Source organism: Pogonomyrmex barbatus, unplaced genomic scaffold, assembly GCF_055798465.1.
Source record: "Pogonomyrmex barbatus isolate J1 unplaced genomic scaffold, ASM5579846v1 scaffold1, whole genome shotgun sequence".
NCBI classification, from domain to species: Eukaryota; Metazoa; Arthropoda; class Insecta; order Hymenoptera; family Formicidae; genus Pogonomyrmex; species Pogonomyrmex barbatus.
Window position 1 is genome coordinate 21,423,111 of NW_028297098.1, and position 25,613 is coordinate 21,448,723.

General features: G+C 35.4%; 1 protein-coding gene across 4 annotated transcripts in view; it reads left to right on the forward strand.

Moving 5' to 3' along the window:
- Positions 1 to 25,613, forward strand: part of LOC105423830 (beta-1,4-N-acetylgalactosaminyltransferase bre-4) — a 107,411-nt gene that overhangs the window by 6,776 nt on the left and 75,022 nt on the right. Inside the window, exons 1-2 of one of the 4 annotated variants that reach the window (XM_089085386.1) lie at positions 15,218 to 15,544; positions 17,149 to 17,428. The exons of 1 other annotated variant lie outside the window; for it this stretch is intronic. The gene's annotated coding sequence lies outside the window, so the exon portion shown is untranslated. Of the gene's footprint in view, positions 1 to 15,217; positions 15,545 to 17,148; positions 17,429 to 25,613 lie in introns of those variants that run through there. 2 more of the 4 variants (XM_089085387.1, XM_089085389.1) reach the window with 2 other exon arrangements.

The following is a 25,613-nucleotide window of genomic DNA, read 5'->3' on the forward strand; positions in this document are numbered from 1 at the left end:
TAGAGAGAGTGATACATTGTCAGAAACACGTTCGATTTACCTTCATCGAAGTACTTATATCGTGTACATCGATTTCGAAACGTAGTCAACTCCGATTAAATCTAAGATATGTGTGAGATCTTGCGTTTTCATAACGTTCATTTCTACCGATTTGAACTCAAATGTTTAAATTCGCTTCAGATTTTATTCAACGGTTATATTAATATTTTTAATTTAATTCTTTCAATTTAATTTTACTTTATTTAACACGAGCAACGATTGAATATTAATATGTTTCTAGCTATAGCATTTTATATATATATATATAAAATTGAATTTTTTAACTGTTAATAATTATTACGGGAATACTATGTTTCAACTTTATATGGAATATAGACGATCGTGAGGTCTGTTGGGTAAGTGGAATCTCTAACTCGGCATCTCCTTCCGCTAAAACACGACGGGACATTAACGGATGGGATACCCTTCGCTCGCTGGTGGTGGAGTTTCGCGAGATATAGAGATAGTACGCGAAGTAAAGTGTACATATCGATCGTGAACATAGTCCGTACGGCCGGCAGAAAGTAATTAGAAGTTTATTGCACGGCTGTTGTTGCGAAAAAACTTCTCCACTCCCGTGAAAGCGAGAGAGATTACGTTGGGATTCTTCCGCTGACGGAATCGCATTGTTTCCAGCATTTTCCGTATTAACGTTAACTTTTCTTCTTCTTGATGACGACCGGATGGTATTGAGAAGCGCAAAACTCGATCAATTCTTCGAACTTTTCCGACTACATGTGTCCACCTCTCACATTATTATAAGCCCAGCTTATGAGCGCCTCGAGAGAGTTCTCGAGATAGCATTAATACATAAATGCGTGCACAGATTGTTAACACGCGCGTAAATCCAAGAGAAATAGAAAAACAAAATAAAATAATAGAGCTGAGAAAATTATCTATATGTATACGAAGGGATACCTCGACGTGTTTATTTTTCATTTACGATCGCTAAAATTATCTATATGTATACGAAGGGATACCTCGACGTGTTTATTTTTCATTTACGATCGTTTAAATTATTTACGACTGATTAGAGAAGTGTATTACCGGAGTAAACAATTAATGTACAATTTTGCAATCAATATCGGATAATTAAATATTTTCAACTCGCAAATATTGAATAATTTCGAAATAATTAATACGATCCTATTTATTTTCCAGGAATATAATTTCCTGGGTTAATCGCTATATTGTGTAGTGTTTTTATTTAATTCTGCATATATAATATCGTCTTCTTATTTTTCTACGTGAAATTAAAAAGTTTAACTGCGAAGAACAGGGCCCCCCGTTACTGAACAGAGCCGCGAACACAAAGACCAGTTTACTCTCTATCCAAAATTGATAAAGTGGAAGATGAGAGCGTAACCGCGAATGGACGTTCCTCCGGGAAAACCGATATCGCGCCTCCAGCAAAAGGGGAAGATAATTAACATAGAAAATTCCATCCAATTTGCCGCGGTGCTCCTTCGCAAGTTCGTCAATATATTCTGAGCAAACTTGAGAGTTCGCCGTTCTTTCGGAAAAGACGGGCGGGTTAGTTAGATGAAAGATTTAGATTGAACGCGCGGGAAGTTCCATAAGGATCATTAACAGAAAATTACAAAGACTTTGTTAACAATAAGGTTAGCAATAAATAAGAGATAGACAATATATAGGAAACGAGGGCATTAATAATTAGAAGGGAAAATCGATGAAAACTTCGCGAGACGAGGAGAAGAGGGAAGAGCCATTATTTTCCATCAAATGATACATATTCCCTGGCTCTCGATCATTTATTTGTGTGTACTTGAAGGAACAAACGGCAACTGTGAATCGCTCTATACTAAGAAATACGTGGACCATTAGGGATGGAAAAGAGGCGCATTCCGCTTGTGCCGCTGATGGATACGCAATACGTGTTCGGCGTTACGAGAGACGAAACTCGCGAAAGTACTTGCGAAATATTACTTCGGCGGCGATGGCGAGCATGCACAGTTTTCCAATAGAAACGTTCGTTCGTCTGTAATGTCCCCGGCGATGAAACCCCGGAAGCGTTTTTATTTTAGGAATCGCGCGTACATTTTTCCGACGTATGTTGAATTTTGCATGAGCAGCCTCAAATTGTTTTTCGACATGAGGTCGTTATTCTAAAATATGCTGAAATACTATATGGCAAATACTATAATAACAATAATAATTTATCTTTATTCGGAATAATGATTTATGATATTGATATGATCACGATCGATATTACTTTTTCAAGAATTATTATTGAATCGTAAAATAACAATTCATTATATCATATATTAAACTTCCATTATTTTATTATTTAAATTACTTCAAAAGGATCATAAACATTCATTATTAATTGAAAGTAAATACAGAATTTATTTTATACATATTATATACTCTCTTGGAAACGTTTGTTATACATTGTGGCCTTTTTATTATTAAAAGCGGTGTTTTTATTCCGGCACGGTAATTAAAGAAGAAAAAAAGATTCGTCCGCGTCGGAAGTGCATATTTGGCAATGCAACGAAATCCGCCAACCTGTGTGGAAATACAAATACGCAGACATGGAGATTATATGAAGGAAGTGGGAGAGGGGATCAGTTAACAATCTTTCGCTCATTTGTGCGACGGTAAGCGCGACGGACGTTATTAGTTCCGGGCCGGAGGCGGAAATGCTGCCGAATTCCCCATTGTTCTGCCGTTGCAATTATCTGACCTCTCCACCCCTTTCCTCTCTTTCCGATCACCCTCTTCCGCCGCCAGTGCGTCCGCTATATACGCATACACATATATATCCTATCAGCCTAGCCCGGCAATTCGTTCGCGAGTGTACCATTTAATCGGGGCCCGTTTGCCTAATTACCTAGCTATCGCAACTGCCCTCTTCCCAAACTCTCCTTCTGAATCTGCGTTCGATCATCCCCGATAATTGACCAGCCAGGAAACGGTGGCTTCTAGAAGGGTGTTCCCCAGGGAAGAACAATTTTGCCTTGTAACTCGCTACCAATATATATATGTTGTAAACTACTTTGCACGTATTGGTGTGTCTATAAATACGTGAAAATCTATAGTTTGAGTGAGTATGTTTAGTAATAAAAAAGACAGGTAAATTGAATTTATATTTATATTATTCATATGTATATATACACTCAAAATATAATTAGATTTTGTAATAAGATATTTAAAATAGAAATATTTGGAAAAAAATATTTAGTAATATAAAAATAGAAATAATTTCTTAAAATTTAAAATAATTATCGACTTAATTATGAAATTTAAACGTAAATCAAAATTTGTTTAAAACTGAAATAAATAAATTTGTCCGAGCGATAAAATAAAGTTTGACAGAAAAGAAATTTATCTCATATTTATTTCTGATAAAATAATGTAACCTTGTTATTAAAAAAGTAAAACGATTTTTCAAAAGTTAGAGTTAAAGGATATTCTCTCTCAGCGAAACAATATATTTTCAAACTTATGAACTGTACTATATCCCATGGATTTGTACGGAGGAAGATATTCCGTATCCTCCGAACATTTGGATTCCAGTACCACCTGTCTCTGTTAGTAGCAGTTAACAGTTAACTTAGATTTAGTGTCCACTGAGCCATGTAACATCAGCTAGTGTTTATTATCCATTTCAGACCGTAAGCGTTGGTTATAATGAAAGTACTTATACCAACTTATAAAGCGAAATATGCTCGTTGTATGTAATTCTTGTTCATCATATTTTACACGACATAAATTAGTACATTTCTCTAAAATCCTGTTTTAATATCCGCTTGGCCACTATCTATCTTTATGGTTGTTCAAACATTTAAAATTCCTCATATTATATTTTGTAACTTGAAAAACATATTTATTATATATATATTTTGAAAAATATCGTTCAATTTATTTTATTTATTTTTGAAATACTTAAACGCAATGTTACTGGAAAACTCTCGGTCTGAATCCGTTTAATTAAATTGATATTTTATTACTGCCTATGAATTTCGAAATGTTTGCATTTTGTTGCACATCATTTTTTTTTTCTCTGTTTTTTTCTCTCAACACCATTCGCGACAGTTAGAGATATAATGTAAATGCGCAAGCTGTATTTTAGACGGCGTTCGGGCTGACGTGGGATTAATTTCAACAGGATTTCGCGTTCTGTGGAGCAGAGATGACTCCGCGAAATGCGGAAAAGTGGCTATACCGGGTTATCTCTTTTGCTGCATACACGAGAGTATAATCCCGCGCGCGAGTATCGTTTCGTCTCGAATGTCCCTGATAACAATATAATTCCGGGCTGCTCTTCTCCCCGGGGACACAAACTCGGATTATACTCGAACCGCGCACGTGGATTTTCCCGAAAAGCGCCATTCCCAGCCTTTTCACGGACAAACTCGTCGCTTTATGTCGGTAACTGCAAAATTCATTTTTAAACCGAAAGCTTTCATTCAGGTAGCAAAGTGCTTCGTAAAATTATTTCCTCGAATTATCTCGGAGCGAATTCTCAAACGTTTATCTTATTGAAACATTTTTATTTGCCAAATCAGAAGATGAGATCTTGCAGCAGTTTCGAAATATTCCATTTAATTTTTATAAAGTTTTAATGAAGTGATATTTATAAAATATATTTTAATATTTTAATATTTTTTAATTTCTTAAAGTTTTACGCGTTTATCAGTAAGATTACTATAAATAGTATTTATTACTTATTCATTAATATTTTTGTATTGTTTAATGTTTAATTCAACTTCAAACTCCCTCTAATTAACAACGAAAATTAAGAAGATATCAGCGTTAAATTAAACGTGCTATAAAATTTATCTCACAGTCCTAATTTAAAACTCGGCCACAATATTTTTATCTGAGATTAAACGGTTAAGAAAAATTTTAGATCGTCAAAAGATCCGTTACTGCAGGAAATTGTATCACCGACACACCTTTTACATCATCGAGCGAAATTAATATTGAGCAAAACGCAATCGGCCTTGCTCGACTGGATTACAGAACGAACCTATTGAGGAGCAACAAACTCCGAGAGACAGACTGCAGGATTTAAACGAAACCCAACGTAACATCCTCCGGCCTCCCTTTATATTTTCCAGGACGTGTACAGCCGTCCGAAAGCCGCTTTTCTATTCGCTCGTTCTGAATGGAAGGGAGCCTTCTTATTCGTTCACACAGACCACCCATACACAAGGCTACGGTGGTATGGCCCGTATAAGCTAGACTACTCCTATTGTACTCACTGGAAATTCCGGTATCAGCCAGCCAGTAGAGATAAATATTACATTTTTACATATTACGCCGAGTATCTCGGATGATATCCACCAGACATGATATTTTCTATTCCCTTTGTATTTGCGGATTCGTCGAAGAAATCGAGGTCGATATTTCCTCGAGAGAAATTCTATTTCAGAGTGTGACATACACGACGCACTTCTAGAAGTTAAATATATTTAAAACATGGACATCGAGCTATCGTGAAATTTTTATCGAGATATCACGGAGCTGTGATTTTTCGAGGAAGGATTTTTCGACAAGTTGCACAGTTGCATAATTTTTATTAATGTCGCGTAATGTAATATATACATATTGACATACATAATGTGCGATTAAAATATCGGTTTTCAATTATCATCCATCTGCCTTTTTGACAGTGAGTGAAGCAAATGAATCGGGTAGCGAGATAACAAGGTCTCGTCTCATTCCTCGTGAATTATTATTATTGCTATGGTAATGGGATGAGAAGTTTGCCTAAGGAGGAGGCAACTTCGTTCGGAAACGTATTTCCGCACACTAATCTCTATCTTGGTGGTATGCGGGTGCTTGCGTTTTGCTAACAAGGACACAGCGATGGCTCGGCATTAGTTATCATACGCATACAGAGGGAATTACGTGTAGAAATCCGAAAGCTCGATGTATCTACGCATATATCGCATCTAACGAGACTTCCTGTGCACAAGAAACAGAGCGAGCAATAAGGATCTTGGAAACGGTCGCCTGAGGAAACGTAAATATTACGTTTATAGCCCGACGCTATTCCACCCGATTTATTTACTGACATTATTGCATGTAAAATAAAATATATATCATAATTTCTTGTCATATCACATAACGTTATCAAATGATTAATGATTAAATCGTAATCGTAATTTAAACATACGGCCAATGATACATATTTATTACATTTGTATGTCGACAGTATCATACTGAAAAATAATTTATCATAAATATTAATCGTCCCTATTTTTTTCCTACAAAATTATATTCCTTATCTGTCGTGCTGTCCAAGTGATTAACTTTCAGCCGGATGAGAAATTATATAACGCCGTAAATTTATGTTAAACTCGCTAGCCAAACAAATTTGCTGGCCAATGGAAAGAATAATTATTGCTGATCCGATGATCTCTAAATAATAACAACCCCGTGCGCGCGCGCGCGCGCGCGCGCGCGCGCGCGTGTGTGTGTGTGTGTGTGTGTGTGCGTGCGCGCGCGTGTCATTTGATTTATGCATCGTGCCGCTCAATATGCACTCCGCCCCAATCGATTCCCCGCTCATTAATAACTCATTGATACAATAAATACAAATGCCATTAATATCGATGAGGGACTGATGCGCCTGGACGTTGAATTACACACGGTACTCATACACGCTATTATAAATAGCGCGCGATATTCGACAATCGGGCGTCTAATTAGCGACGCGATGGTCGTCATTTCGCACCGTAATGACTCGTCGTACGGAGATAATGATAACGGTAGCTTCGTGGGAGGTACGACGGTATTTCCGTCTTACAGATAATGACCCGATCGCGGCCAAGCGGTGCGTTACAACGTAAATTATGCGTTGCGGCAGGCACGATGTCAACCGATCGTTGATCCCAAGCTCACGTTTTGCCGGCAGGCGGTTGCTCTTTCCCCTGGATTGCGCGGTCATAATCGTCGATACCGAGCCTCGTAACGACCGCGGGCTTGCGGCAACAGCCGCTATTTTCGATCGTAAATACCCCACGTGTCGTAAGATATTGCACGATGCCGTGTAACCGCGATCTATCCCGCCGTAATGCGACCCCTTTATCGTTGGTCTCGATTAGCGACGTGAACATTAATACATCTACCATTATGTTAATATAAAAAACATTTTTATATTTTTTTAATTTCGTTTTAATTTCGGTTAGAGATTAATATATAATTTATTTTAATAAATACAGCAAAACGGTGTGATTATTGAATAAAACTATGATATTGTAAAATAAACTTTAGGACAAATATTAATTAATTGGAAACGGGGGGGCAAAAAACCGAGAGTTAATTTTTAAATAGTTAAAATTTGCATGATGTATTTTAAATGACAGAATTTTCAAGTAAACCGACCGGAGGGGAAAAATGAATTATGCATGCGATATTGATGCAAAAATAATTTTTATAAAATGACAAAATAACGAACGATCGACAGAAGCGAACTTATAATAGATTCATTTTATTCAAAATAATTGATCCGCGATGATTATCGCGGATTCGCTTTTAGTTACATAATGAGATGAGCCTAGGACGAAATATCGGTAAAGAACAATGTGTGATTGTTATGAAGATAGAAAATACAGCATCAGAACAGATTGATAAAACGATATTATACGAGTATGTTTTCTCGTCCCAATATTAAAATATTGAAATCTTGTAAATATTTACATAACAGAAGCAAATAAAACGAACTCATCTCTTAATTCAGATCAGCTTTTTTCTTGAACACATCATATGATACGAAAGAATCATCAACATAAGAAAAATGGTTATTTTTAAATAAACATAGAAATGTAAAAATATAATTATTTTAATTACAAATAAAAAAAATTAATTTAAATGTTTAATTACATTTTATACGCGCGCGCGCGCGCGCGCGCGTGTGTGTGTGTGTGTGTGTGTGTGTGTGTGTGTGTGTGTGTGTGAGATAGCTAGCCGAGTTTTAATATTTTCATTATAAGTTTGTTCCTTGTCGCAAAGTTATTTTTAATATTAAAGAGAAGCGCTAATTCCGAACGTCTACTATCAAATAACGTTGACTTTTTTTCTTGACGTTTTCTTCTTTCTTTTAATAAATCGCCAATTTCATCTTGTCGTTGGAAACCATTGGAGTCGTCCATTAGCAAAATACATCGAACGGCACTTAGGTACTTTTCGAGGAGAATTGATTGCAACTCGGAGTTCTCTTAATTACATTACCGATTGACTTCTCGTGACCACCCATTCTTCCGCGTTTCGCGAGTCGACGGTTACCGATGTGAGATTCCGATAAGTGTTTCCACCTACCCGAATCCGTGGAACAAATGACTCGTTTCGATTGGTTAATACGATTAATCACAGTTTAACTACTCTTCCCTAGTTCTGGTTCTACAGACATAGAGAATCAGAGAATTTAATAACAGAGAATTAACTAACGTTTTTCATAAAATTAAATTTTACATATGATATGAATGTTTCTCTGTTTACAATAATGATATATTCTTCTTTATTAATCTTTGATCGTGATTAAAATTTCTGCTTAGAGTAAAAGAATTAGTAAAAAAATTAAAATTAATTGATGATTAATAAAATAGGATTTATGAACGATAAATACATGTAGATTTTTTTATTTATAATATATTTCTTTATTTTTTAACACAACAGATTCTATTTATATATATAAGAAAAAAAAAATTTATCAAATTTGATTGAATTTTTATTGACAAAACCAGCGATACAAGAAATTGTTTGCTTGCACATAATATTTCTTTATAAGTTTTTTGATAACATAAACTTCTTTTCAAATATTTTTCATAATATTTTCATAAGACAAACTTCTTGCAAGGATAAGACATATAAAATTTTTCTTGTCCAAGAGGATAAAAGTTTCATTTTCATCAGGATATTCTCTCCTATCAAGAAATCATCACTATTGTGAAAATCGTCACGATAATCTCGAACAAGGAAATGAAGAGATTGTTTTGGTTTTCAATATTGTCTGATTATCTCGAATGGAGGGAGGCCTTGAGTGTAAATTGGCTCGTCTCTCTGAGATACCTCGTCAGCAGCTAGGGGACTTGGAGGAGAGGGTGGAGACGGGAAGAGGATTGCTAGGTGGCGTGAAAGCGGAGTCGAGTGAGAATATATATTTTCCTTATCAGTTTTTGCACGGAGAGAGCTCGAACGCCCGCGCACATGCGGCCGATCTCAGGTCGACGGCCAAATTTAAAGCCCGTATTACGCGGATCAGCGAGATATTTTATAGGACGAGACGAAAGGACGCCGCCATCGAGATGGTCATACGAACGTGTATGTACATATCGCGACAGGATAAGAAAAAAGAAAGAGAACTAAAAAGCTGAATCATACACAATGGCCATTGTATTCCAATTTTACTTTTAGGGATCGAAATATTATTTATATTTATATTTATATTTATATTTATAATATTTTATATTTATTAGTTTTATTCGTTATTATTATATATTAATGCAACATTTCACCGTTTAATTTTCCATTTATTATAATCGAAATCGTGCTTTATTTGAGTTATTTTTTTCTAATTTTCTAGACAAAAATTTTATTTTTATTTTGATTATTTGATAAAGAAAAAAAACTTTGGGCTCTTTTGAAATATATCTCTGAGAACAAATTCTAAAAAAGTTCTAAAAAAGTTGAAAAAGATTTTTCGTTAGAAATGGAGATCCGAAGTTTACGAGAACGAGATTTTGGCGATGTCTCTCGTAAAGAGACTCTCTGAAAAAACTTCAATATTCCCGATCTGTCGAATTAAATACCGGCGCGGATTCGTGGTTAATGTTATTACATCACGACGATTCTTGAAAAGGTTATTCCAACGGCTCGCTCTAAATAATCGTCGGAATTAACGAAAGTACTCGCGCTAATTGCGACAGTAATTGTAGTCGTGAGAATTATGCGTGCAATACACAAACTCTTCCATCTCTCGTCTCGCCTCGTAGAGGTTGAAATTACAGGCCGTATAATGGCTGATATAATGAGTAATGTCGTAGATCGTGAAGTTCGTTACCGCACTAGATGTGTGCTGATATAAGATTGAAAAACCATGCAGGACGATGCGGTTTAATTCTATATCAAATTGTTCTTTCCTGTGACATTAATTGATAATGTTGAACGCGTGGCTTTAACGGAACTTTTAGGATACGGAAATGATAAAGTTTAAGAACACATACTATTTTAATTGCTTAATATAAATTTTGTCACAAAGAAAATTCTTGAAAATGTATATGGCTGATAAAAATGTTGTTAATTTATATAAAATACTTAAGTATATATTAAATATATTAATAATTAAATAAAGCTGTAACATAGCGTATAATATAATAATTAATAGTAATACAATATTATAAACATAATTACATAATTTATAAAATATACAAATATATTGTCAACATTATTCATATAATGTATGTGTCTTTCTTATGGAAAAAGGGAGTTCAACTTGTACAAGTAAAAGCAATTTCTTCGAGAAAATCATTAAATTGAATTACAAGTCTGTTTAGGTTCAGATAGCACAAATGAACTTAGAATATTGTGTTAAAAGTGGAAGCAGTCAGTTCTGCACAAAGCTTGATTTAAAGTGGCGGATGTCAGGTTGCATTGTCTCCTCTAAGGGGCTGCACGACAGAGATGCTAGCGCAGTCTTATGCATTCCGCGCCCCAAGGTGCATTCCGCGTCTCGGTTCTTCATACTTAACACCCCGGTCATGCATAATACAACGCGCATCTAGCAATGCCGTATCGTTACCTTCCAAAACCCTGCGAGTTTCTTTTCTTTTCTTTTTTTTTTATCATTTTCTTCTATATTATCACATTATGTTTTATTCATTGTAACACTTTTTATATGCAACATAAATATCTATTTATGCAAACGTTGTTATTACTTTGTAATACATTGTACATTTATCGATATCTCTTAAAAATGCATAGAAAAGAATTTAAATACATTAATTAATTTATAAGAAAACTTGCTTTATAATATATTTCTACACTATTATCTTACATATTTATAATTTATGCGCTTGTATGTAATTCTCCTTTTAAAATTAAAGAATGAGTTCAGAATTACAATCAAGTTTCAGAGGTTTTTCTGAAAAATTGGTAAGAAAATTAAATTCAGAGTTTTCTTTAGTTCCTCCCTTTAACTTTACTTTCGACCGTTCGTGAGGAGGATTAATGGAAATTCGGTACCGATGGGATTAAAGGATTTGATTCGAAGGCAAGTGCAAAGTGATGGAACCGATGTACGGACCTGGCACCCGGAGATGGTGCACCGGACGCGAAGTCGCGCGCACGTGAATGTTCCCGTGAGAACTTCACCGGGCGGCGTCTAGTCGCGTCGCATCGCCGACATTTCGCGACGTGTGCATTCGCCGCGGAGATGCACCATGCGGATAGCTCCATGCGGCTACGTTAATTGGACACGTGGAAAGGTGTGCATCCGCGGACGGATCGATATTCATACACGGATCGCATACAAAAAACGCGATGATGCCGCGCGATTGACGGTGAATGTTTAAATTGGACGAAGAGGTCTATGCCGCTGAAATGTGTGAAGCCGAGCATCACACAACGTTCGTATGATAAATTACAAGCGTACGCGTCGATGGAGTCGCGGGAAAATTCTTAAATAAAAATGAAAACGGTTGTATCATTAATTTCATTCAGAATTTTAATGCGATTAACGAGAAACAAATCTTGAAATCTGTGTACTCTTTTTTTTTTTTTAAGTTTTTATATTTTCCGCATAAAAATATTATTTAACAGTTTAACGTGAAAAAATAGCATAGTTACATGATGCATTTAAAATATCTAATCACTATCATAACTTATTATTTTTTTAACTTTTCTTGCAACGACTTTACAATCGCCTTGTAATAGCATAAAGTAGTATGCACGTTTTAAGCCGATCATTTTACATTTACAATTCGCGCTCACTCTCGCAATTAGTCGTGCGAATAAAGTTTCTGTTGGAGCGCACTTTTTTACCGTTCGTCGTTTAATTACGCCCGGCTTCCACTTGGAAATGCCGTCCGGCACGCCGGCAACCTGACCACGCGCAAGATCTTCGCAGAGATACGTCAAGCACACTTTTCGCAAAGCGTGGAACAGGATTTGCCTGTCGGCTTCGTCGCGAACCACGGATGCAATGGTCGCGATAAGTCACGCGTGTACTTGTGCTTCCAAGCGACAAATAAAACGTGCAAGCCGAAATTCCTGCGCGGTTGACGTGAGATATATCGATGAAGTCGTTAAAGTCTCTCGTAAATTTTATGCTTCAACTTGAATGGTTTTTAATACCTTTTTTTATCTCGTTTCTCTCCTGACGTTTTTCTCGACGATTATCTCAGCATAACCACTTTTATTGCATGAATTTTTTTATATTTTATTTTATTTTTCATAGTGAAAATGATTTTATATTATTTCATATAAATTTTATATTTGTAAAAGTTTTATTATTATAAGTTATTGTATTTTATATTTTAATATTAATATTCACATACTTTCCATACTTTTAACCGCGATATAATTTTTCTTTTATCTTACTACTTGCATTATTTTATTTGGAGGCAATAATTTCGGGTGAGAGACTAATAACTGTATCCGCAAATATCCGCGACGATCCGTTATAATGATGGAAAATTTCAGGAACATTGAACAGCAATCGAACTTTGTTCGCTATTAATCAGTTGAGGAAAAACGAGAATGGCGACGCAAACAATAAACGTACGCGACAAGGAGAAAAAAGGGTCGGTGGCTGCGCAGATTTTCGTTCAAAATTGCTTCACACGTTTGATATTAGCGCAGTTATAGTAGCATGATGTTGGCAAATGGGAAGTTGTGGTGAACGTTAGCGGTAGCTCGTTGCTTCGCGTGTACAAGCCATCGTATATACAATCACGCTTCATCTGTCTTGAAAATGTCAGTTTTGACCGTGTGACTAACGATGAGTTGAAAAATTGGAATGGCCTACGGGCCATTTTTTTTTTCCACATTGGTTAGGTCGAAGAGAGGAATATGTGTCGAGTAAAAATTGAAATATATGACTAATCCCGTACGGCTTTGACTGACTGAATATTCAAGAGAATAGATAAAATGAAAATTGTGTTGTACGACTTTTAAAAAATTTCCATAAAAATTTATTAGAAAATTTGTCAATCAATCACGTGAGTCATTGCTTTTTTTCTTACCCGAAACATTAAAATATCAATAATCTTTAAATTAGACGACTGAAAATACGTAATTTCTTCTTCAAATTAAATTTCTAACGATTTCCATTAAATGAAAAATTTTGTTTCTTTACTGTTAAATGGATTTTATATTTTTTTAGTGGAATTTTAATATAATACTAATTGTTATATATAGTTTATATATGTGGAAGAATTTTATTTGTGGAGATATTGTTTGATAAAACTTTTAGTAAGAAAAATTAAGGCAACAGAACTCGTAAGAGGAAATACATAACTTTCAGTAAACTCTAGAATGAACAATAATACGGATGGTTCGTTAGGGACTTTCAACAAGCGAAAAGATGCACAATAGGTCCACCGAGAGCAATTTACGAGATTTTCTGCTACATTCGGACGCATCCATGCTTTTTTTATTAGGTCCAACTAGACTCTCCGGACTCGTTCTCTGCTTTTCTCACAGTGACTCGAACCAAAACCGACAAACTGTCTGCTTCGGTAGTCTCGAAAGTTTTTAACGGCGCGAGAGACGAGACGAATGGGAAAGCTGCCGCAAAATAGGATTTGGAAAGTGGGAGCTCACGGGGATTTGAGCGAAAGGAGCGCTTTTGTGAGCGTGTAATATAACGCGAGTAAACGCCTGCGTAATGCATTCTTCCTAATCTACCGAGTTTTGTCATTTTATGCACGTACGCATTGTTTCCTAAGTGGAAGAGGGAACGTTCGCGCAATATCGCGCGAAGCACGTTCAAAAGTACGCGCAGGACAATTCAGAGTATCTCTCCGCTATTTTCATATTTGCCAAAAATTTCTAGATGTCTAGATACACCAGTAGTAGTTCTTCAATAACACGAGAGATGTCAAACAGCGAAGCAAAAATTTCAGCGAACTTTTTGACGAGCGACGACCTATAGATGGGATCTTAATTGACGTAGTAAAGTGTGGAAATGATGAAATCTATCTCCGAATCGTGCACGGTTTACGTGCACCGTAACGATAAAAAATTGAATGACATTGATTTTTATCGGCTCGCCTTCGACGACGAAGGCTATATTTTTTTATACGTATCCTTTCATATTTTAATTTTACGCAGGAAACATAGTCAGACGCAGCAGACCGAGGATTTCGTGCACTGTCGCGTTTTGCATTCGCTAAGGCTGCTACGTCGCATTCAAAGTCGCGGATGTGCAACAATGCCGCCCGCTCTAATTTAATGTGCAACGAACCCTTTTTGTCGCTACCTCTTTGTACCTTCGAGAGAACAATGAAAGCTCTTGAATTATTGAAAACTGCTTCTTCGGATTCTGTATATGTACCTACTGACACAGATCTTTATACGAGATTTTTTTTTCCGGCGAACATAATTTTATTCGGGATTTATTTTGAGGAAAAAAAAAACAGACGAGATTTTCTAACAAAGACTAATGTTAATCTTGGATTCGTTTAGGAACGTTTAATTTAAAGAAAAAAAAAATAACATATGAAAATTATATTAATTTCTAAACATCAATTGATGAAAAAAGAAACTGGAACAGAAATATACGAAATTACATTTAAAACTACTTACATGAAATTTAATTTTTATATTAATTATTCAAAACTTACTATATTAATTTTGCTTAAACATCTGCGCTTCGAATCACCCCCTCATCCGTTTCCCCGTAAACCTATCATAAATCGTCGATCGCAATCGTAAAGATCCATTTTTCTTAGAGGCGAACAATTCTGAGTGCGCCGTTCACCGAATTGACTTAATCTGCATAAATGAGCATTCTTCGTAAATCAGTTCGACGTCTCACGAAGCAATCTTATTGTCATCTCGATGTTCGCGGTCACAATGTTCGATTCACGTATCGAAGTTCGCAGCCGCGCGCGAGCCAATCAGCGCGTGGTGACTCGCGGTCGGCGACCAATCGCGCGCCTTTCCTCATCGGCTCCTAGATGGGCCGGCTAGATGAGCCACACCAAGCCGCACTCGCCGTCAGTCCGCGCCGTTATTTCGTAGGGTGAGGCTCGTTTCGCGCGGTATCGCGTACTCTCCGTCAGGTCCTCCTCGATGATTTTCACGTGTTTCGAGCTTTGCCTCGTCTCGCGCTTGGATTTTCCCCGTTTTCCTTCGTCAACCGAGTCACGTCTCGTCCGGTAGCCGAGACTGGAGTATTCCGAATACTCTCGATGCGCGTACGTGACGCGATTTGCAAATTCGCGCAAGTGATACTCGAGGAAGAGAAAAAAGTGAAGTGACTCCTTCAACGAGAAACACCTCCTTGACTGTTTTGGCAAAGAGAGAAAAGGTATGAACGATTGTTGATACTTCAATCTGGCTATGAAATAATATATAAAATATTGTGTATATATATCTTTATCTTGTCGGTAATCTCTGGTCCATATTCTGAATTTACCTTTATCAGTAAGAGAGAGTTCAGGGTACGGACTTCTTTCTGCTTTCTCCAATTTTATTACCATAATATAAATTAAATTTAGTATGTTACGACACATATTTAAAAACGAGATGCTTTTGAATTCGAAAACAACTGTTGTTGTCATTCATAAAAGAATCCTTGAACGATAGTTACGTGTGGTAACATGCGACCTTACATCGATGATTCACGATCGTGGTGTTAACAGCAACAATAGTGTCAACAGTCACGTCTTTTGTTGCGAAACAGATTGAGCATTTACGATTTCGCAAGAGCTACGAATATCTTATGAACAGGTCGTACGATCTGTAAACCGACACAAAAAAGAAATTAATCTTGAATCAAGAATATTCTTATAAATTAGCAATCTATTGCAATCTTCATATAGAAGATTTTTAGTCTTGAGTTGAGTAAAAATAATACATCAATACAAATTCAATCAAATCAAGACTGAAATTGTTAAGAAATCATAAATACTCTTGTTCGTATATGAAAATATTTATCTTAATTTAAGATTAATTTTTTTCTGTGCAATACTTCATTTATCGAACAACACAGAAACTTTTGGCTATATTGTTTGAATATAGAATAATAAAGTTTTCATATCTTTAGAAATTTATTACTTGTAATTAATTAATGTGTTCAAAAAATTTGTCGTACGACAAGTGAAATATTAGTCTAAGAAGGGATGTAGAAGGGAGGTTGTCGCTGCTATATATATTCAATGAATGTCAAGCAAAAGGTTCCGGTTAAGGAACGGCGAAAGGTGCGGAGGGGAGTCTGTGAATGCAAAACCGGTTGCATTGAGAAGGTCAGTTACTGCATCGACGCCATTCCCTTCGGACACGATGCTCTTTATTTCGGTCACGTGTGTCTTGTGTTCTTTAAGACCTTGTCCTAATCTTGGAATCTTACGGGTACTGAAGCTTGTGAGAACTCGATGACGAGTTTGTCCTGTCAAACAGGTCGAATTCTTGAATGTTGAACGAACGTTTAAATCAAAATTGCTCTTTTTTTGAATGCTCTTTACTCGAGTTAGCATAAGTATCTATATATACATAGGCTAGGAGTATATCTCGGATATTAATTATAAACTTTTTATACGTATATAAATTGCAGTAAATTTTATCGAAATTTTAATAATAATTTAATGATTGCGGTCAATTTTAGTTTTGCTATCCATGTTGAAAGCATCTAATGTATTGAATCGAAAAATAATTATTCACATCGTCATGAGGTATTATATATTAATAACATTACTTATAAAAAGTAATGATAGGATAATAGAAATAATAAATAATAGGAATATAAAGTAAAATAACAGCGATATAATAATGAAAAGATAAGTAAATATAATATGACACGAGGAAAGAACTATATTTTATTAGAGTTATTCTATTAAACGCATTAAAACGACATGGAGTGCAAGAGATTACATCGGTATGGAAGTGTGGCAAGATGTATGTATGGTATTCTAGGATCAATAGAGGAAGTAAAGAAGAGGACGAGCCGACCCCTAAAAGGAGGGGAGGGAGGGCTTCGATGGATCTCGTTTGAAACCCCGAAGGCCAAGGCTACCGCTTACGCCGCACTGCGAGGGAAAGAGAAAGAAAGAGGGAAGTGAGCGAGATAGAAATCGGAATAAAGAGAGAGAGAGAGAGAGATGAGCTATCTGACACGTGGGCGAACTGCGAAGACTCACAAGCTTGAGCGTCACTGAAAGAGGGACGAAGAAGGACAGGCGAGAAAAGGAGAAAGGTAAGGGATTACGTAAGGCCTCGTGCGAGAACGAGGATTGAAGGGGAACTGCCGCTTTGGAATGCAGCCTGCAGATTTGTAATGATTACGTAGCAGCCAGCACGTTCGTGGCGGTCGACCTTTAACCCCGCCTTGAAATCTTCCCGAGTGCGAATTTTTTTTTAATTGAGAATATCGATAGTCGATATTTATCTTCGGTATGATTAATTTCAGGACAGTCTATCGTTTATCAGTTTATCTTTCAATTTAATACATGTAATTTTTCAAATTGATTATCATTGATTGATTTTTGTTATTAGATTGTTTGATATATAATTTTTTTTTACGCGATATGAATAAGTCTTGTAACTTCTCTACGTGACACCATTTCTTTACAAAACTATTGGCTATTACTATTCTTTACAAATCATTGGCTGTACCGACGAGTAACCGCCAATATTCCTAATCAACTGAATCTCTGATTTCATCATGTCGCGCATAAAATTGCAGAACAAAAAAGGAAAGCGAATTGCTAATTCAAGATTAGTTAATATACCGTTGATGTAAATTGATCTAAATGGACAGTATTAATCTTTCATCGAAGGTTAGGAAATTTCTAAGTGCACTGGCACAAGGAACTATGGTAATTTTAATTAGCAAATATTAGTTAAATGGGCCATCATTTAATTAATGCATTGATCCAAGTAATGTTCATTAATTTAAGTAATATTCATTGATATAACATTAGATTAGATATTACTCAGAATTATCAAAGTCATTAAAAGTAATCACATTATTTCTAGTGAATTCTTTAGCAACATTTAACATATTTTATTAATTAATCATTATTATATCTCTATGTATTTATTATAATCTATTTTTTCTTGCTACCTTGAAATCTTTGTAATCTTTTTTTCGGGTAATTTTTTTAATCTAAAAATTCAATATGTTACATCGTGCACTTATTAATTTAATCTTTCCTATCGTCAATTGAAAATGTTTCTTGACAGATGTTTCTTGTGTATTCCGTTAACGCGTGCCAAAAATAACGCATTCTCTTCAGAGATTTGTTTGCGGAGGCTCGCGAGAGTGTGCGTTCGCCGCTTGCAATCGGTAACCGCGCGTTACTTAACGTGCCAGATGTTTGTCGGGCCGCCTCGCTACACAGTGCCGCATTAGCAATTTCGTGGATGGATCGCAAGTGGAGGACGGGAAATATCGCATGATATATCTGAAAGCCGTCGGTACGAGTGCCCGCGATTGCGAAGCCCCGGCGACATGGCACGCGAATTATACGCCTCTGTGTATTACGGTTCATTTCGTATGGCTTTCATATACGATCGCGATGGGAGAACTAGAGAGGGAGAGAGAGAGAGAGAGAGAGAGAGAGAGAGAGAGAGAGAGAGAGAGAGAGAGAGAGAGAGAGGAAAAGAGAACAAGAGAGGGGGATATGCAGCCTACGTGGAATTTGCACAAATCCATATCGTATTTGTACACTGGATTTTATCATCTAACTCTACCATCCATCGTCGGAACGTCATTGTATTTCTGAATATTAACATGAACATGATTATGATTATTTAATCACACGTCGCGCCGCGTCGCGATTAGCGATTTAAATATCTCTGCTATCGTAGTAATTATTTATTGCACTTGTCGGTGGAATTTTTTCGGCGTTTTTAATAACTTTTTATTCTGCTTTCTCGTCTCGAATCGCTTCGCGTTTTGTAAGAGATTCATGTCAAATCGTAGTAGTTTTCATTTAATATCTTCCTTGATTCGTAAATTTGCTACTTTTATCGCGCGCCCGTTTATCTTAGTTCTTTTATATATAACGACTGAGGAAAAATTGAATAAAAATTGATTGTTAAAAATATCACACGTTATCAAACAACGACACATCAGACTCATGCTCATTAGAGACGTGACGTAGACTTGCGGTCTACTCGACGTTCACGCTTGCTTAATTGACAGATAACACTATCGTCGACGGCGAGAAGTCAGCTATTAGGATAAAAGCCAGCGGATCATGTGGCGCTGCCATTGACCTGCCGCACTGATTGGTAAAATGACACTTGTCGCATTTATCTCGATACCCCTGATACCTGGCTGATTTACACGGTACACTCGCGTCAATTCTTGTAATAAGTATGTCTAGCAATGTTATCTTATATTTCCTCTTACCGATAACACTTTTTTTTCAAAAGCAAACAGATATGAAGGAAATATGATAAAATATATGAAAAAAAAAAAAAATCATAAAAATACTTGCTCGATTCATTTAATTTCAACACCTGTTTCGTTCGCGATAGATTTCCCGTAGGATTTTTCACCGAGATAGATATCGTCCGTTAGTATTTCACCCTTTGAAATATTTGTTATTTTATATCTTTTTAAATTTTATTTGTGAATTTAAAAAATACGCAGTATCTTTTTTAACATAGCATGTTTCGCTTCGCGGATTATTTATTTTTAAAAATTGGATCGCTTGGCTAAAGATAAAATTATTCAACATTTTTGCGTCTGCAGATTTCTGTTGTTTTCAATTATTTCCATCCTATCGAGGTAAAATATGGATACTTTTGGGTGAGATAAAGCGTTTATATCTTTAAAGCGGCTGAGTAATTGCTACTTTTTCCCCGCCGATGGGATATGTCGAAATAATATAACGATATACTACGTACGTCGGTGCTGGTAATCATTCGTGTAAATGAACCACAACACGGACCACTCATCGCTCTTGTCATAAATCGTGACGCCCCTAACTAACGTCAGCGTGAAACTGTCGCCGCGCTGTATACACGTCGCGCGATAATTGAACGCGCGGCGCGCAAAGTCATCACTTTGCCTGTAAATTATTTTTTATCACAGTGCGCGTTGTTTCCCCGGGGATATTACCCGGGCGTGCGCTCCTCTCCGACGCTCTCCGAGGCATCCCGTCCGCGAGGTCTTCTCCTCGTCGCGTGCGTTATCGCCTGAAATATACGAGCCCGTTTCGATAAATCGCGCGCGCAATGCGCTGGATTTCGGCCGCTTCTTCGTTTCCGGTTTCGCCGGCAAGTATCGCGGGCAAATTTCATCTCGACGTATCAAAAGCATATCGCGCAAGAGCGATATTGTTTTGCGATATATTGAAAGATCCTTGATTAAATTTTGTGGGGGGGCTGCAGTAAAATTAAATTATCGTGTAACTTCAAACGTAGTCGCAAGCTGCAGATTTATAAAGGGGCTTCCCCGGCGATCGCGCCCCACTCGAGGTAACATTTCACGTAGTTTTTATTACAGTTGTAAATATGTTTTTCATGACTCTCTGCTTTATACGCTTCAATTTTTCCACGATAATGGAGTTTCCGTCGTAATGTTGAAACTGTAATCTAAGATGCAATTCCACAAACGGTGCAAAGTTTTTAATAGAATAACCACGCAATGAACTACCCGTATCGCGTAGTTATTTCAAGGAAAGTGGTTATAACAAGGAAAAGGGGAAGGGGGAATGTTTGTTTCCGCTAGTTTCTTTCTTTAGGGGGAAAGCTTTTCGCGAGATGCAATTATTTTGCGGCCGGATATTTACATAACAGAAAAGTAAAGCGAATATCGAATTCATTTATGGTCATGCTATATCGCTGCGTTTTACGTGTACAAAAGTTACATGCTTGCTCAAGCGATGGTGATTTACGCCTTTCATACGCGCTCGCTCGATTCGAGCCGCGAAGAACGATTGTCGTTACCATTCAACCGTGCTCTGGTTCCCCATTATATCATGAATGCGTCGTGGAAAATATCTTGTGAGGTTTACGTCCATTCATCGGCGACGACCAAATTGCGCATTGTGTCGTTTTATTGGATCGCTCGAATAAATAGATTACGCTTCTTATGCAAGCTGTCGTTCCAACGCGGCTCTACTCGCGAATCGAAGAGTGACGTCAATGACTGGAGATGATATTGAGAACGATCGGCTTTTTCCCGATTTATTAAAAATTTTCTAACTGTATTCTGAACTGTGTTCTATTATGAATATTCTCTTTATTACGTGATTTATCGAGGGAACAGTTTCTATATCAATTTTAAATTTGATTTTTTTCTTAATCTATTTATTTTTAAATTAAAAATAAAATTTTGATATTTAAATTGAAATTTGAAATTGAAAGTTTAAAAAAAAAAATATTTCTATTAAAAATTCTACACAAAATCCAGATACTGTGTTAAATTAATCATAATTTGGATCATCTTTAAAACTTAATTTATTCTAAAATAATACTTAAATTTTTATTTTATTTTATATATTACTTTTATATTACTACTTATTATGATAATTTTATAATTATTTCCAAATATATTAAGTAATTTTACATTTTTTTTTATATATATATTTATTTTGCGTACTATTAATTTACTAACACAATTTTCAAAGAATTGTATTGATAAAATTCTTAGAAAATATTACAGAAATTTAAATTTCAGTGTGAACTATTTGCGAATATATTTCCATAGAATTATCTTGTAATTAAATTCGATTTCGACCTTCGCTACACAGTTTCAAATGTAATGTGCGTCTCGAGCGATCCGTAGAATGGCATAAGTTTGGGCTTCGGATCGCGATCGTTATTCCGCATACGGGTCGGCTTTATCACGGCTCGCTTACGACGGCAGGCGCGCGTTTAATCGCATCCGCCGGCCTCACGGATCGCGGATTGTTATCGAGCCAATTACGAGCCGTCGACGGCCGCTTTAAATTGACGACGACGATGAAGACGACGTTGACATTTGCGGTAGCGGCACCTGCTTTGCTGCTGCCTCACAACTCACACGACGTGCATTGTTTACGCGCGTTCCCACGCCAATGGTATGCATATGTTGCAAGCCAGTCGCATGCAGGAAATGCATTAATATATATCTTTGACATGGTGGCTTTGGTGGATATGATTTAATTACGCGCGCAATGACCGATCGTAAAAATAATAAGTTGAAAGTGGAAAATGTACGAGCATTGCTGGTTTTGGATTGAATGCGTCTGAAGCTAAAGAAGAATTAACTTGAAATCTTTCATCGCGCCTGTAATTCACACAAATCGGAATTCCGCTTTTAATACAGTCTGCATACTAAATACTTCGTTTTACTGCCGCGAGACAAATTAGAATTCTCTGCCCGCTTTACATTCTTATTCATTATCCGATCTTTGTAGTGGATGGACGCATCTCTCCGCCTTTCCGGCGCGTTGATTAAGTGAAAAGAGGGAATCATATTGAAAATAAAGCGCGTATTCCAGTTGGAAGTTTCAGTGCGTCTCGCGGTTAAAATATGCTTGAACTTTCCAGCCGGCTTTATAAGCCAGCACGTACACTTTACATTCCACGTACGTACACGTTATTTACGTTATTTACGTGCGCCATGCGCCCTTAGAGGGTTTGTAGGCAGGAATAAATAACCATCTCGTACCTATTTATCACGCGGTCTTATAATTGCCGTCTATTTTATACGAGCTCTCAAGAGACGCGTCGCCTTTAAGCTGTGTTCCAAGAGTGACTCGATAAAATATTAATTTTGATTATACTAATTTGACTATTAAATTACTAATTCCCTCTTAAGATCTTCAACTTCTAAATTTATTTTCAATTGGCTACTTAAGAAATTTTTTTTTAATGAATTATACGCATATTCAATCAAATTATTTTTATTATATTTTTACACATTCATATTTTTAGATATTTTTCAAAATTTTGTTACTTGTAGTATTTATTTGTGTTGGACAAAATATTAAAATTTTTTTAACTTTTAGAATTTCCGAAATTTCCGTGCCTTAGACTTTTATTAGAAATAATTTTTAATATTTACATCATTCTAAATTTGTGTTATGTATCCTTTGATATCTCTTTGACATAAAAAAATTTCTCATTTTTGATGAAAAGTTACTATATTCATGAATTATGTATCTATATATATTTACCCTACTGGTAAATTAATGATATTATTTTAAAACTGAACGGGTTGTCTTTGTAGAGAAAATATAAATGTGTACTTTATATATTGCGTGATGTTGTTCCGTTAAAATATAATTCTATAATGGCATGAAAATTTGAAAATTCATCGATCGCATAAAAGAGATGCCATCGCCCGCTCTAAACTGGATGTAATTTATTTATTCGACGCTGACATTCCCGGCACGTGCACGCCAATGGTGAGTAACTTATGATTAGTAATATAGGGGGGTATATCGTAACGTCGAGAGAGTACATTTAGCATATCTTCGATACGGCACAACGTCTACTTTTAAGGGAACGTAGTAAGAAGAGTGAATATGCTTTTCGGTATAATTCATGCTATATAAATATGCACGACGTGCTTCCTTCGACTAGTACGCGAATAACTCGGAAGAAGTATGTTTGAAAAAACACATCCGATTTGAGAGATTCCAAATGGCAGTGGCGTTAACTCAGTGTATTAAATACGCATGTTCCTTAAAACTTCCGCAAAAACCTTGGTATCAATTTTAATAGATTCCTTGAGGAATCCATAATGAACGGAATAATTAGGAAACGATAAAATGGTAATGGAATGAAATGGAATAATTTTGGAATTATATAATAGAAAAATATCATGCTAGATAATTTTCCTGCGATATTTAAAAATGTGATTTAATTAACAACTTTTATTTATACAACAGATATATAAAAAAATTGAAAAATTTAATGTTACTGCCGCGCTTATTGCGATCTTATGAAACATTTTTAATCTATTTTTTTCTCTATTTTTTTAATTTACGTGAGAAGAGCAAATCTGTATTGTTAATAACAAAAACGGGATGCTGTGCCAAAAAGATTAACGCCAATAGGAGGAAAAAATCGGATCTGAATGTATATGTGTATGTAAAGATTAAAAGCATTCTTGCAGCTCTGAAACGAGCTCTATTAAATATATGATATAAAAATATAAAAAATAATTAATTATCCAAGAACAGTTATTTAATTTTTATTAAAAATACTTGTGATGATATCTTATATATTTTATATAAATGCGATATAAATATAATAGTATTTTTAGTTTTTTATGAAAATTAAATTTTTGTAACAAATTAAGAAATAATTTATTCTTGCATATTTTTTTATTGAAAATAAAAAATAATATAAATGATATATTTAATAGGTGAAAAAAATTCTTATTACATTATCTAAATAATATTTATTGCAAAATTATTGTACAATTTTTTGAATAAATGTTTATTTCTATTTTATTTTAATAAAATGATATCAGTATCAAAAATATAATAGATCTTTTCTTTAATAAATTATGGAAATTTAGTTTCAGACTTGTATTTTAGATAAGAAAGAAATACATAAAAGACAAATATTTCAAAATATATCAAAATTCGCGAATTTTTTTTAAATGTTCATAACATAAATTCTTTTTTCTCTTTTGTGATTTTTTCGAGTTGTATCTCTTACAGAAAAATCAAAGCGAATATCTGTATTATTTTAAAGAAGAAATTGCGCGGCAATTCATCGTTTCGCGTAATTGCGTTTCAACCAAAGATATCTTGCGGTATTGTGTAACATTTTCTAAAACGCACGTCGATCAATTGTCTATTAATCGCGTATTGTTACATATGTATACGGAAGTGAATATCTACTAGCTGACTTTATTGACACAGCTGACATCAGCATTTAATATTTTAACGAGTCATCGTGCAAAATCATCGAAAATTTTTTTCGGTACGCATTGCTTTGATTTTTTATAGGAGCCATCGAGATACATCGCGATCGAAAATACATAGAGCAAGCGGAAAGAGCACGCATATTTGGTTTAAATTTGTTAAAACTAAAAACTATTTATAATGCATGAAATTTGTTGAACTCAGAAATAATAAAAAAAAGAAAAATATGTTTGTGATTCATGTTTGTATTGAACATTGAAATATTCCCTAATCGCAAGTATGCGAATTATTTAAGTATAAAATACTCTATATCATATACATATTTTTCATCATTATCGCGAAACATGTGGTATTGTAAAACTCGTTAAAAGTATCGATATTAAAATATATTAAAATATCGATACTTTTAACGAGTTACAAATATTCTGCACAAATCATGTTTCTCTGCTAAAAAAAAAAACTGATAAATATAATATATCCCTTCACTTTTTAAAAGAAATATTCCACCAAATACTCCACCAAATAAAAATTTTTCAATTAAAAGTCTTGCTTTTAATT